Raw genomic sequence first — 12408 nt, forward strand, 5'->3', positions numbered from 1 at the left:
CCCCCAACCTAGCGGTCCTTACCAACATTCAATCCACATCCTCTGAGTCACTGTTTTCCTTGTACACTCACTCCCAGAAAGTCTCTCAATTACATATTGACATAGGGGAAAGGCAGGTCCAGGACTGGAGAATGTTTCTATTTCTATTTTCATTACTAACTTATTTAGGGTTTTTTCCCCCTGATCGTGATTCTGGTTGTTGCTTAAGTACTTATTAGATAGAGCTTATTCTTCTAATCACTTTTTGTATTTCCCCAACAATTCACATCTGACGATTCCTGTTCACTCTGTAGCTAAGATGAAATCAAGATTTAAACACTACGACCTTCAGTTGAGTCTCACTGAGTAACAAATACTTGGGATTTTGAGATTTGAGCAGGGGGGGTGCCCTCATTCAGGGCAAGTGGAGCCACTTAATCTGGTCTTATATCCCTTGCCATTAGAAAAGCCTTGCTTTGTCTAACTTAAATGCATCGTGCTGTTGTGCTCTCCAGAAATCCAGATTTTCATCATAGTATCCCTCTGGTAAGTGTCTCTCCGCCCTTTACAAGAGTCACCAGTCCAACCTTCTCATGCTGTAGTAAGAGGATCTGGGACAGGGAATAAAATTCATCTGTTCTTCCCTGCACCCACCCTCCGACATTAAGGAGGAGAAGGAGCTTTCTCAGAGTCAGGTACCTGAGAAAAAAGGCCAAGGATAGAGCCCCGAAGCTCTGATCCCTAAACCTCTGCACCTCTGGTGGCTATACACAGAAGGCTTCTCCCCTTCCCGAGCCTCGATGTTAGTCCCTTGGCCACTGCCAAGTTCATTCCCTGCTCTCCTTTCCTTTCTCTGATCTACCCCCTCCAGTAGCTCCAGCACTAAAGTTAGTGTTAGCTAGCTGGTTTATTTCATCTTCGGCATTACCAGGCCTGCTCGGGTCCCTCTCTTAACCAAGAGGCCTGCTTTCATCAGCATCTCGTGTTGGCTGATTTCTGAGAAGGATATAGTGGTGCATGTCTAAGGCTGTTCACATCTTGACTTCCTGTCAGGATAATCAAAACTGCTTTCTACCAGGAGCTAAAGGAAGATGATCCAGCCAGGGCTCCTCTGGGGCAGAAGACAGAGTCCCCATGGTGCCCTACACTCTTTAAATTATTTGGACTTCGAAGTGATCTGTTTAGACCTTTAGGCCAACTGAGTGCTGAGAGATAGAATGTCTGCTGTTCTTTGTTTCTTCTAGGAGTTCCATAAGGAAAAGAAAAATAGAGGAGTCTATGAGACCCACCATCCCAGTGACCTGGCTGGAGAAAAGGTGTCACCTGCCACGTCAGCCTCTCACCTAGCTATCATGGAGGCTCTTGGAACACTTCCGATCCAAAGAAGGACCTAGAGCAAGGAATGGATATGGTAGGTGCCCAGCCAATATCTGTTGAATAAATAAATGAAGTTTTAATATCTTACAGCATCTCTTCACCACTGAGATTACCCTCACTCTGAAGTAGATAGAGGCTAAAAGAGACAGAAAAGAAATTAAAATGCATTTGGCACCAAGACAGAGTAAAGCTGTGTCTGAACATGAAATGGAAATCGCATCCTCTCTTAGCACCCCAGATTCTCCAAGTGCAACAACTCGGGGGCTGATACTGGTACACAGAAGAAAATGAAAACTTATTTCCTAGACCCCCCAGCCCAGTGAGAGTGTTCTATCTCCATGACCCAAAGAACATCTAGGCCTATTTCTGACCAAAAGAGAGAGATAAAAATTCCTTCTCGGGAAACCCAAATTTTTGCAGAGCTGAAGAACTTGCTATATCACAGCTTTAGCTAAACAACATGAGCTTGATTATCAAATATTAGAATTGGAAGAAACAAGCATTGATGCAAGTAAAAGAATATTCTGCTGCTGATTTAAAGACAAGTGAATCGCTAAATATTTTTATTAGCAGCAAATTTGCTGCTTGCTGGAACTAATTTCACGCCCTGTAGATATGGTGCTTAAGTTGGAAATGGCGTTAAATTGCTCTTTCCTTGAGGCGGGTAAGGCTTCTGGTGGCAACCACCACTAGATGGCACAGACAAGGTAGCTCCTCTAAGATAGGCAGCTTTGGAGCCAATCATAGGGAAGTCCAGAGGAAGTTCCGCCCTACATTTCCCCTCCTTCCAAAGAAAGATTTGTGTCTCAAATATCCAAACCTTTTTAAAAAAGGAGTTGACTAGAAAGGACTACTCCTCCCAAGGTTCTTGAATTTCCCAGTTCAGTCTTTTCTCTAAACTCATACACCTCTAGTTCATATATCCAATTAGTCAACCAATTGTAATTTATATAGTTTCTTATGTGTTAGTCTGGTCTCTTCAACAGCACCATATAGCTTCTAGAAAGGAAAGATTACATTTTATCATCAGAATGGAAACCACAGTGAACAAACAGGTACAACTTGCAGGTCGGGGAGCTAGAATAGAAGAACTGAGATAAAGATGGTAGTGCAAAGGATGAGACCTAGGTTAGACCAAGATGGAACAGAACACACAGAGGTCACTGGAGCCCCCAGGGAAATGAAAGCAGGAGAGTAATCCAAAATGAAGACAAGGCCAGCTCTGAGGGTCAGGGAATGGCTGGGACTCAGAAGCCACAGCCAGAGGACACATTAAATAGTAAAGGTCAGAGCAGGCTGTGGGTGAACAAATAAACCAACAGAATGCAGAACACAAATGCCTAAGGAGAAAAAAAGGCAAGAGGCCAAAGGTCAAAGCAGCAGTCAGGAAATGCGTAGAAGCTAAAGAAGTAGGAGCAAAAGAAAGATTGAGGTACTTACTTTTTTTTAATTAATTAATTAATTTTTATTTATTTATTTATTTATTTGATTGAGGTGCTTATTAAACAGATGCTTACAGTCAGTTACTACCAAGACCGACACAGGTTCACTAAGTTTTGCCCAAATGAACTCATTTCCCTGTACAGTAGAGTTATGAAGTTGATAAATCAGATCATGCCACTGATTTCTCTTGCTTAAAGACCTCTGAGTTGGCTACAGAATGAAGCCCAAACTCTTTAACATGGTGGTTGAGGCCCTTCACACTCTCCCACCTTGTTTCCCATCACTCCTATCCTTGAACCCGGCACTCCACCCACATTAGGATATTTGCTCTTCTTGAACCATGAAGGAATGAAGACATGTATTCTTCCATGGTTGGCTTATCCTGTTTCTTCACTCAGAATATCTCCCATCTCCATGCTCTACTCATCTCACAAAAATCCCGCATATCTTTCAAGGCCCAGTTAATGTCACTTCTTTGGTGAAGACTTCCTTTCTCCTTTTTTCCCCATGAAGAAGTAATCTTCCCTTGCTCCAGGTCCTCTGTAAACTTTGCTTATACTGCTAATGTGGATTATGATATAATATATACAAAACCTATTATATTTTACATTGAAAAACAAATATACCCCTAATACAAATTAGAGGTAATGCATATTTAATTATACACACATTAATTTGGAGCTAGTATATATATGGTTATCACCTCTGCTAAACTGTGAGCTCTTTTAAGACAAGAATGATGTCTTGATCATTTTTGTGTCCTCAGCACCTAACACAGAACCTAGCGGATAGGGGGTCAACAATAAACATTTATTGATTTGAATGGGAGTCAATGCCAAACACATATATCTTCAAAGTTATCATTATGAATAATGCTGTAAAATGGGTCATTAGGCAAAACTGAAGCTGTCTGAACACATACACAGACAAGAAGGAGGTTTCCAATGCTGCCAAGCTTTATGCTAGACAACACTTTTAATAATGATCCAAATTAACATACAAAGAATGTTTATCAAATGTGCAAGGAGACCCACTAATATCATAGGGAAAAGAATCAAGACTTTAAAAATAAACCTAATAGGCTGGAATCTAGTAGTCTGGAAAACTAACAAGATAAAATTGAAGTAAATGTAAAGTCCTTTATTTAGATTTCAAAAATAAATTGCACATACCGAGTAGGGTGGAGATGTCACTTGGCAGTAATAAATGTGCAGAAGAGTAAGAAGCTTCAGTTAATCATAAGCTTTGAAAGCAGACTGTGAGATGTGACCAGTGACAATCTAAGGACACGAGTCCCTGATGGTTGTGGAGTGTCCTGCTCAAAAGAAGCAGGAATAACGTCACTCTGCTCCAAGCTTATGTGATGTATTATGAGGAATTCTAGCACCAGATTCTAAAAGATGCTTTAATAAGCCTCGGTTCAAGTCCAGACTAAAAATAAACAAACAAACAAATCACAGTTCATCCAGATCGCTGTGAACAGGTGGTAAAGGAGTCTAGATACGGTAAAGTAAATCAAGAACAAGGGAACTCTGTGTGTGCTTAACTTGGAAAGCTAAAAACTAAGGGAAGGCTTCATTGATATCTTCAAATATTTTTAAAGTGCCTGTTATATGTTGCTACAAATGGCAAAGCTAGACACAGTGAGTACGAATTATGAGGAGGCAGAGTTTGGCTCAGTGTAAGAAAGACCTTTGTAAGATTTACAGCCGTCCAAAAATCAAGTGGGTAGCTTTGGGAGGATGAGAGCTCTCTAACCCTAAACAGATTCCAGCAGAGGCCAGATAACTTGGTAGGTATCTGTAAGAGACTTACAGAAGAGATTGTTTATATATACAAAATATAAATACCTTCCCTTGTGAAATCTCTCAGTGGCTCATCAGAATCTGCGGGATAATGTCTAAATTCCTCATCATGTTGGGGCGCCTGGACGGCTCAGTCGGTTAAGCATCTGCCTTTGGCTCAGGTCATGATCTCAGGGTCCTGGGATCTAGCCCTGCATTGGGCTCCCTGCCCAGCGGGGAGTCTGTTTGTCCCTCTCCCTCTGCCCTCCCCCGGCTCACTCTCTCTCTCAAATAAAAATCTTTAAATTCCTCATCATGTCATGCAAGCCCTTCATGACACAGATCCCAATGACCTCCCTCTCTTCATCTTCTGCCCTTACCCACCTCCCATGCCTTCAGACCCAGAACAATCCATATCACAGACACTCTGAACTCCTCACCTGTCCCCTATTTGTTATTCTCTCTCATACCACTAAATATTTGCATGTGCTGGTCCTTAGGCCTAGAACCCTTTCCCTCTTATCCTCTGTGGCTAATTTCCAGTCATCCATAAAGACCCTGTTCCAGAGTCAACCTTCCCTGACTCCTCTATTTCCTGCCCTGTACTCAGGAAGCACCCCCAGATTCCCTCTGATGCGGCCTTTATTACAGAGTGTTTTTTTCTTGTTTGTCTCAAACAGTAGAATATGAAAAATTTGAAGAAAAAAAAAAAAAAGACTGTCTCTGTACCTCCCATTTCTAGAACACTGCCTGATGGATGGCAGATGTTCAGTTTTTGAAGGCCTTATTCCTTAGGTCAAAACACAACCAAGGAAGGGGTCAGGCAAAATCTAGAATTTACTAAATGGGCAATCATCTCCAGAAATGAGGGTTCGGAGAAATGACCAATTCAGAGAATGGCCATCCTTCTCAACCATAGACCACCTAAATAATTACACACTTCGTGCTTTCTTTTTCTTTAAGGAATCTGGCTTCACTGTCTTCATTCCTCAAGCCTCTGTTCTTTGTCACTCCCTTCATTTCTTCTCCTTGTCCCCCACTTACATGCTCCCTGACTCTCCTATCTCAACCAGCGAAATATGTTGGCAAAGCAACCAAAGAACCAATTCTATTTATCATCATTTTTTTTTATTAGATTAACTTGAATCACATCTACTGCCTTCAGGGCCTCTGAGTTTGTGTAACAAACTCATGTTAGTATTTTCTATCGAGGATAGTTTGGCAAGTGCCCCAAAGGTTAGCAAAACATGGTTCAGGGGCAGAAAATCCAAAAACTGAAATCCTCAAGGCTTCTTTTCCTCCTTGTGGAAAGGGCTCCTTGCCATAAAAAAATGTGGAATATTTATGAGACTACCCTCTCAAGCTGGAATATTTATAAGACTACCCTCTCAAGCTCAAGCCATACCTAGGTATTTGTGTGCTCCTGAGAGAGTTATATTCCTAAACCTGTTTTACCTCTTAGATCTCCTTCCTAAGTATGAGGTCTTTCAATCCCAGAACACAGCACCAACCTATAAAAAGCCTTTCAATTTGAGTAGCTGGGAGCTCAAATAAGATTTGTGTCCATATTTTAAAATCGCTCCATTCCAGCCATCTCCTCTCATTCAGAGCCCAAGAACGGTGATTTCTACACTACCTACAAGCTCAGCTTGACCCTCTTCCGAAATGCCCTGATGGAACCGACTGAGTGCTTACTGGTGTGACCTCAGCTGAATGGGAGCATTTTTCAGCTGCTTCTCCGGCACAGTGAACTTCACATCTTGTAAGGAAGCATGGGGATCAGGCCTGTCATGGGCTGTAACAATGCCTCAAGACATCTGCTAATCCAGAAACCCCATGGTTCTTCTAATACTCTCACACTTCCCCACAAAGCATGGCGAGTTTCCTTCTCCCACCCACCAAATGTTCCTATATAGGCTCCAGCTGAGTTTTGCCATATATATCCTCCCTGCAGCTGCCTGGTATGTGTCTCTCAGGCTGCTGGCCTCTCCTTCACAAGAATTGGGGAAATCAGAACTCACGGAATCCTTCTCTTGCTGGTTGATCGCTTTATGTCAGCTCTGCAGAAAAGAACGCCTAGACCGTGAACCCAGAGGCTGGGGCCAGTGGCAACAGTGGTAACAGATCCTCCTGCTGTTTGAGGCTTTATATCCTCCTCCCAGTCTGTAGGAGAACAAAGGGACATTAAACTGCACCTTATCATCACCCTTGGCGCTCTCCAGGAGAGGATGCCATTTTACAAAGAACAAAGAAATCCCACCCCCACTGGAGATGAAGAGACATGAAATGAGCCTTCGCACCCCACATTCTGGGGAGGAATCACCAAAAGCTACTTAAGGGCTTGGTCTTATGGGAATCAGGCCCCATTCTGACCATAGGTTTTACGAACTGTATTTGGCATACTCATTCTGTGGTTGATCTTGGCAAGTCAAATCCAGTCACTCCTCTGCTCAAAAAGCTTCCAAATGGTTTCCCATGTCACTCAGAGGAAAGCTCAAGGCCTACCAGGCCCCCTGTGCACCGCCCCCCCCCCCCCCAGCTCTAGCCACACTGGCTTCCTTTGCTCTTCTTGGACAATGCCTACAGACCTCGCCTCGAAGGGCCTTTTGCCTGCTGGGCCCTTGGCTCTTCACTCTCTCACTTCCTTTAGGCCAGTGCTAAGATGTTACCTCAGGAAAGAGGTCTTCCTTCATGACCCTGTGTCAAATAACACCCCTCAATCTACATGCCCCTCATTATTCTCTACTCCTTTATCCTGCTTTTCTTCTTCATAGCACTTGAAACCCACAGGTGTTTCACATATTTATTTGTTGATTATCTGGCTTCTCCCACTAGAATGTAATTTCCATGAGAGCAAGGACTTTTTTGTTCATTCTTTACCCCCACAGTCTGGAATAGGGCAAGGCATCCAGTGATACTCAGTATAAATATTTGTCAAACGAATGAGCCCATGAATGAATGGCCCTACACTTAGGCATCCATACTAAAGACATATGATCACTTGCCTTGAGCCAATGAGTAGACAGTGCCTGACCAGGCAATGGAGCCTCTTGCCCCCTGGCCCAGCTTCTCTCCTAGTTTCCAGAACTCTGGCTTTTCAAATGATTACTAGCATAATCCGAATTCAACTGCTTCTCTGCCAACCAGCCTTTTCCTGTTCTTCAGCTTAAGGAATAGACCTTAGAACTCCTTCCAGCATGAAAAACCTTCCCAGCTCTCAAATAAGCCAAATGGACTCAATCTTTTGGTGGCTGAGTAGACTAAAACATGTAATTTGGTTCTTCTTTGTGTGAGCGAAGCAGTCCTTTTGGAAAATAGACAAAATACCTGGCTCTCAGTTGTTGAGCCAACAGGTTGAATTTTCTCTGAAGGACATTCTGACTTGTTAAGAATGGACAAATACTTCAGAAATCAAAAGCCTGTTATTTGTCTCATCCGTTTTGGAGGCCCACCAAAGAGGGAACTCGCCCCCTTCCCCAAACGAGGGGAAGCAGAGGCTTTCGTAAGACACAATGCTGCGATAATGCTGAAGGAAGCTGTGCAGGTTTGCTTTCTATCCTATTGTCTTATCCTGTCAGCTCCCTCATCTCCCAGAATCCAGGCTCAATAATTTACAGCGGAAAGACGTTTAATAAACGGCCAGATTGGAGCTGTCAGCTCTGCACAATGGGGCTGTTTGCATCTTTCGCTCGGCTTCGGCACCCGCTCTCCCGGCTTGCTTCGGCTAAAACAATCCCATTTGCTATTTTCATAAAATTAGTTCCTCTGCAGTTTCTGTTAATCAGAACATTCTTTGGAGAGAATTATACTGGGATTGGGGCACCTGGGTGGCTCAGTCGTTAGGCGTCTGCCTTCGGCTCAGGTCGTGATCCCAGGGTCCTGGGATCAAGCCCCGCATCAAGCCCCACATCGGGCTCCGTGCTTGGCAGGAGGCCTGCTTCTCCCTCTCCTGCTCCCCCTGCTTGTGTTCCCTCTCTCGCTGTGTTTCTCTCTGTCAAATAAATAAATAAAAATCTTAAAAAATAAAAAATAAAAAAAAAAAAAGAATTATACTGGGATTTCATCACCATCGGAGTTCAACCGTTATGTGAATCTGATGAATTTTTATCACCTCTATGACTGGCAGAGAAGGTAAAAAACTTGGGTGGGCTGCGGTAAGTGGGCAGAGAGTTCTTCCCTCATATCAGCTGAGGTCTCAGAGACCTGAGAACCCAAATCAGTCTCCCCTGCCACCATCTGAGCAGTTTTCTCCCACAGACACATCTCTTTTTTATATACCTATAATTCTGAATCTTCTTGGGGTCATGGACTCTTAAAAATCTGAAGAAAGCTATGGATACTCTCCCCAGAAAAGCCTACATATGCACACACCCACTAAGCCTTACCATTCAAGGCGGTCTGTGGACACTCTCCCTCCCTTCTCTGCACATATGGCCCATCCATGGACTCCAGAGTAGTAACTGTGCATCCTATGGCTTCCTAATCATCCTCATCTCTCTGAAGAAACTTAGACTGGAATAGAGACTCAGTCACCTCTGAATTCCTTTGTTGAAGGAGGAAAAGAGATTTTTTTAAAAGAGAAAAAGAATGTAGAAGGAGAAAGTTTTCATCATGGTCATATACCTTTGAGAAATGAGAAAAAAAAAAAAAGGAAAAACAGAAGACAACTCATATTGGCTGAAATAATGCAAGTCCAAGGATCCATCAACTGATTATTGTGCACTGTATTTGTCAGGGGATCAGAATTAGGAAAGATCTGATGAATTCTCCTTGCCTCCAGACTATACAACACCTATCCCATCCTAAGTAAGATAAGCTCTATATGAGAAAAGACACAGCATGGATGAAGGAAACCTTGGACCAGAGGAACCAGGATTCTAATACCAGCTCTGTCCACAGACTATGTGGTTTTAGGCAAGAAATAATTTATCTCTATCAATGTTAGTTTTTGTTTTGTTTTTTATTGACATGATTTCCAAAGTCTGTTTTGGTTCCAACATTCCATGGGATCTGATTCATTAGAGACCTCTTAAAAAAAAAAAAAAGATTTTATTTATTTATTTGAGAGCGATAGATCATGAGCAGGGGCAGAGGGAGGGGGGAAGCAGACTCTCCACTGAGCAGGGAGCCTGATATGGGGGCTCCATCCCAGGACCTTGGGATCATGACCTGAGCCGAAGGCAGATGCTTAGCTGACTGAGCCACCCAGGTGCCCATCATTAGAGACTTCTAAGATAGTAAGGCTCAAAGCTTTTTCTTAATGGCCCAGCAGTAAATATTTCAGGCTTAGGGGCCATATAGTCTCTGTATTAACTACTCAGCTCTGATGTTGTAAAGTGAAAGCAGCCATAGACAAACTGCTCGCACACCTGTGTTCCAGCAAAACTTTACTTATACTGAGACTTGAGTTTCCTATAGTTTTCACAGTTTTCTTCTTTTGTTTTTTCCCCAACCATTTAAAAATGTAAAATTTATTCTTAGCTTGCCGATCATACAAAAAATAGATGGCAGGCCAGAAGAGGCCCCCAGACTGTAGTTTGCTGACCCCTGGTCACAGTATCAGGTAAATATTATGACCTGGAACATCATGGTGGTAATTCTGAATGATCTTAGAAAGCCAGTAACTTGGGTTCAACAAGTGACAATTGTACTGGGTGAAATTTTTGTTTACCCAGTTTCCCAATTAGCAGAATAGAACAAAAGCTTTTTAGTCTCAGTTAATAACCAACAATCACTTAAGTGTTGGGTATATTTTCAGACCTACAGAAATGGTCAAATAATCACACAAGAGAAAATTTATATAAAAAAAATTTAGGACTCTCTGGCAGAGAAAGTTTTTACTATAAAATAAACATGAAAATTTTATGCCTTCTCCTGAAATCACTCCTTACTCCTTGCCATAGTCTTTTTGCTACCCTACCTCTATCAGACAGCATAACAAATGATTTTACACATTAAAGAAAGAGGCAACTGGGCACTGGTTTGTACTGTTATTGCTTGAAGTTTTTGGTTTGTTTAGGAGAAAATAAAATTGTAATTAAACAAATGATATGCATACATATATGGTGCCTAAGTACATTCTACAAGTACAATATTAGCTGTACGTATACAGCAGAGATTTGGAGCAACGTGGAGAGGCACTATATAACACTTGACAGAGGAGACAATTTTTAAAAGGAGAAAGATTGGATAGTCAAGTAATCAATCTTCTCTAGAGTGAACTTTGATTAAGAGATGGCAAAAGATGGAGCGCTATGGTGATAGCACTTCTCTCAATTTCAATGAGAGGGTAGAATATCATTATTTAATCAGAAAACTAATACCTCCTCCCAGTTAAGGGATGAGATAGAGGTGGGGCTAACGGGGAGGGTCCCTTGATGTGAGAGGAAACCTAAAATGTTATATCAATTCGGGAAGATGTAAGAGGTCTGAAGTGCCTTCTCAGTTATACCTATTCTTAATTTATAATTTAACTAAAGTCAGCTTGATCATTTGAAGTGTAAGAAGGTTAACTTTTCCAATCTCGAACTTTGGAATACTTTCTCCCCCAAACATTAAGAACTCAGAACTGACCAGTTGGTCTAAACAGTGTTATTTTCCATTATTTATCTCCACTCTGGCTTAGACCAGTCTCCACATTATTCCCCAGATACTCAGTGCTCATTCTTGTCTCAATCTCTTTGTTCAAACTATTTTTTTCCCTGGATTCCCTTCCATCTCTGTTCCACCTTTTCCATTCCTACCCATATTCCAGGGCCCAGCATTCATGCTAGCTATACCACGAAGACCCCCAATTAACTCCAGCCAAAACACTATTTCCCCAAAGAATATGAGTGAAGAAGTGCTCTTAAACCTACAAAATGCTCTGCAAATATGAAGTATTATTATTATTATGGGGGCAATTAAGTTTGGCTTACGTTATATCTTGCCTTAAAGTGTTTCCTAATTGTTTCATATGCTGTTGGCAGTAACAAACCACAGCTTATTAAGGAGGGCAGGAATCACATGGTATTTTTTGTATCCTCATAGTCCCTACCAGTGCTTAGCTACAGTTAACACTCAATTCCAATGACATGAATTAATCAAAATAATGGCTTTCTTAACCTCAGAGCTCCGCATTGGGCCAAGTGGTTCACTTGTTAAACACCTAAGAAATAGTGGTTAGGACATATGACTACAAATGAAACCTTGAAAGTAAATTTGAGACTTACATTCAATGGAATTCAACCATCTTCTTCCATTTTACTCATAAAGCTATGATGCAGGAGCTGAATTCCTTACATCAGAGCTTCAATGTTCCAGGACTGAATAGATTGCTTCATGATGTTTCAGAATGATGTCTAAGGTCAAAAGTTCAAGTACTGCAGTTCTCAAATTTGGTATTGTTTGTTTTGAGTGTTGCCTGTTTTCCCTTCCTGATTCAGCCGTGGAGCATGAGTCCTCCGTCCTGTTTCCACTGGTTGGCCTGATTTATGGATGTTTTGGTCTAACGGGCCATACATAGCTTTGGAACAAAATCACGGCGAGTTTTAGTTTGCAGTTAGGTAAGAGCAGTCTGCTAAAGCATGGACCAGTTCCAGCTGCCTGGAGGCGTGGCTACAGATTTACTTGACTGACCCTGGCCTCGCTTCCTCAGTCTGTCCCATGAGAAGAATGATCCTCGCCATAGTCTACTTCCTAAGGCTAACACAAGAACAACTCCAAATAAAGTATGGCGAGGTAAGGATAAATGAAAATATGATGCTGGTACATACAACTTGTGCTTCGGACTCGGTTCCGTCCGGGGATGGGAGGTTTTAGGGACCCTTAATGACAGGGCCTGACC

At 42.2% G+C, this 12408-nt stretch overlaps 1 protein-coding gene across 1 annotated transcript in view; it reads right to left on the reverse strand.

Annotated features, from left to right (window-relative positions):
• Nucleotides 1-12063, reverse strand: part of PKNOX2 (PBX/knotted 1 homeobox 2) — a 293351-nt gene extending 281288 nt beyond the window's left edge. Inside the window, exons 1-2 of the mRNA XM_081799167.1 lie at nucleotides 11795-12063; nucleotides 6605-6746 (exon numbers count right to left, since the gene is read on the reverse strand). The gene's annotated coding sequence lies outside the window, so the exon portion shown is untranslated. The remainder of the gene's footprint in view (nucleotides 1-6604; nucleotides 6747-11794) is intronic.
• Between the last annotated feature and the right edge of the window lie 345 nt (nucleotides 12064-12408).

The sequence above is a fragment of the Leptonychotes weddellii genome, chromosome 11, assembly GCF_054177405.1.
Source record: "Leptonychotes weddellii isolate Sample4059 chromosome 11, ASM5417740v2, whole genome shotgun sequence".
NCBI lineage: Eukaryota > Metazoa > Chordata > Mammalia > Carnivora > Phocidae > Leptonychotes > Leptonychotes weddellii.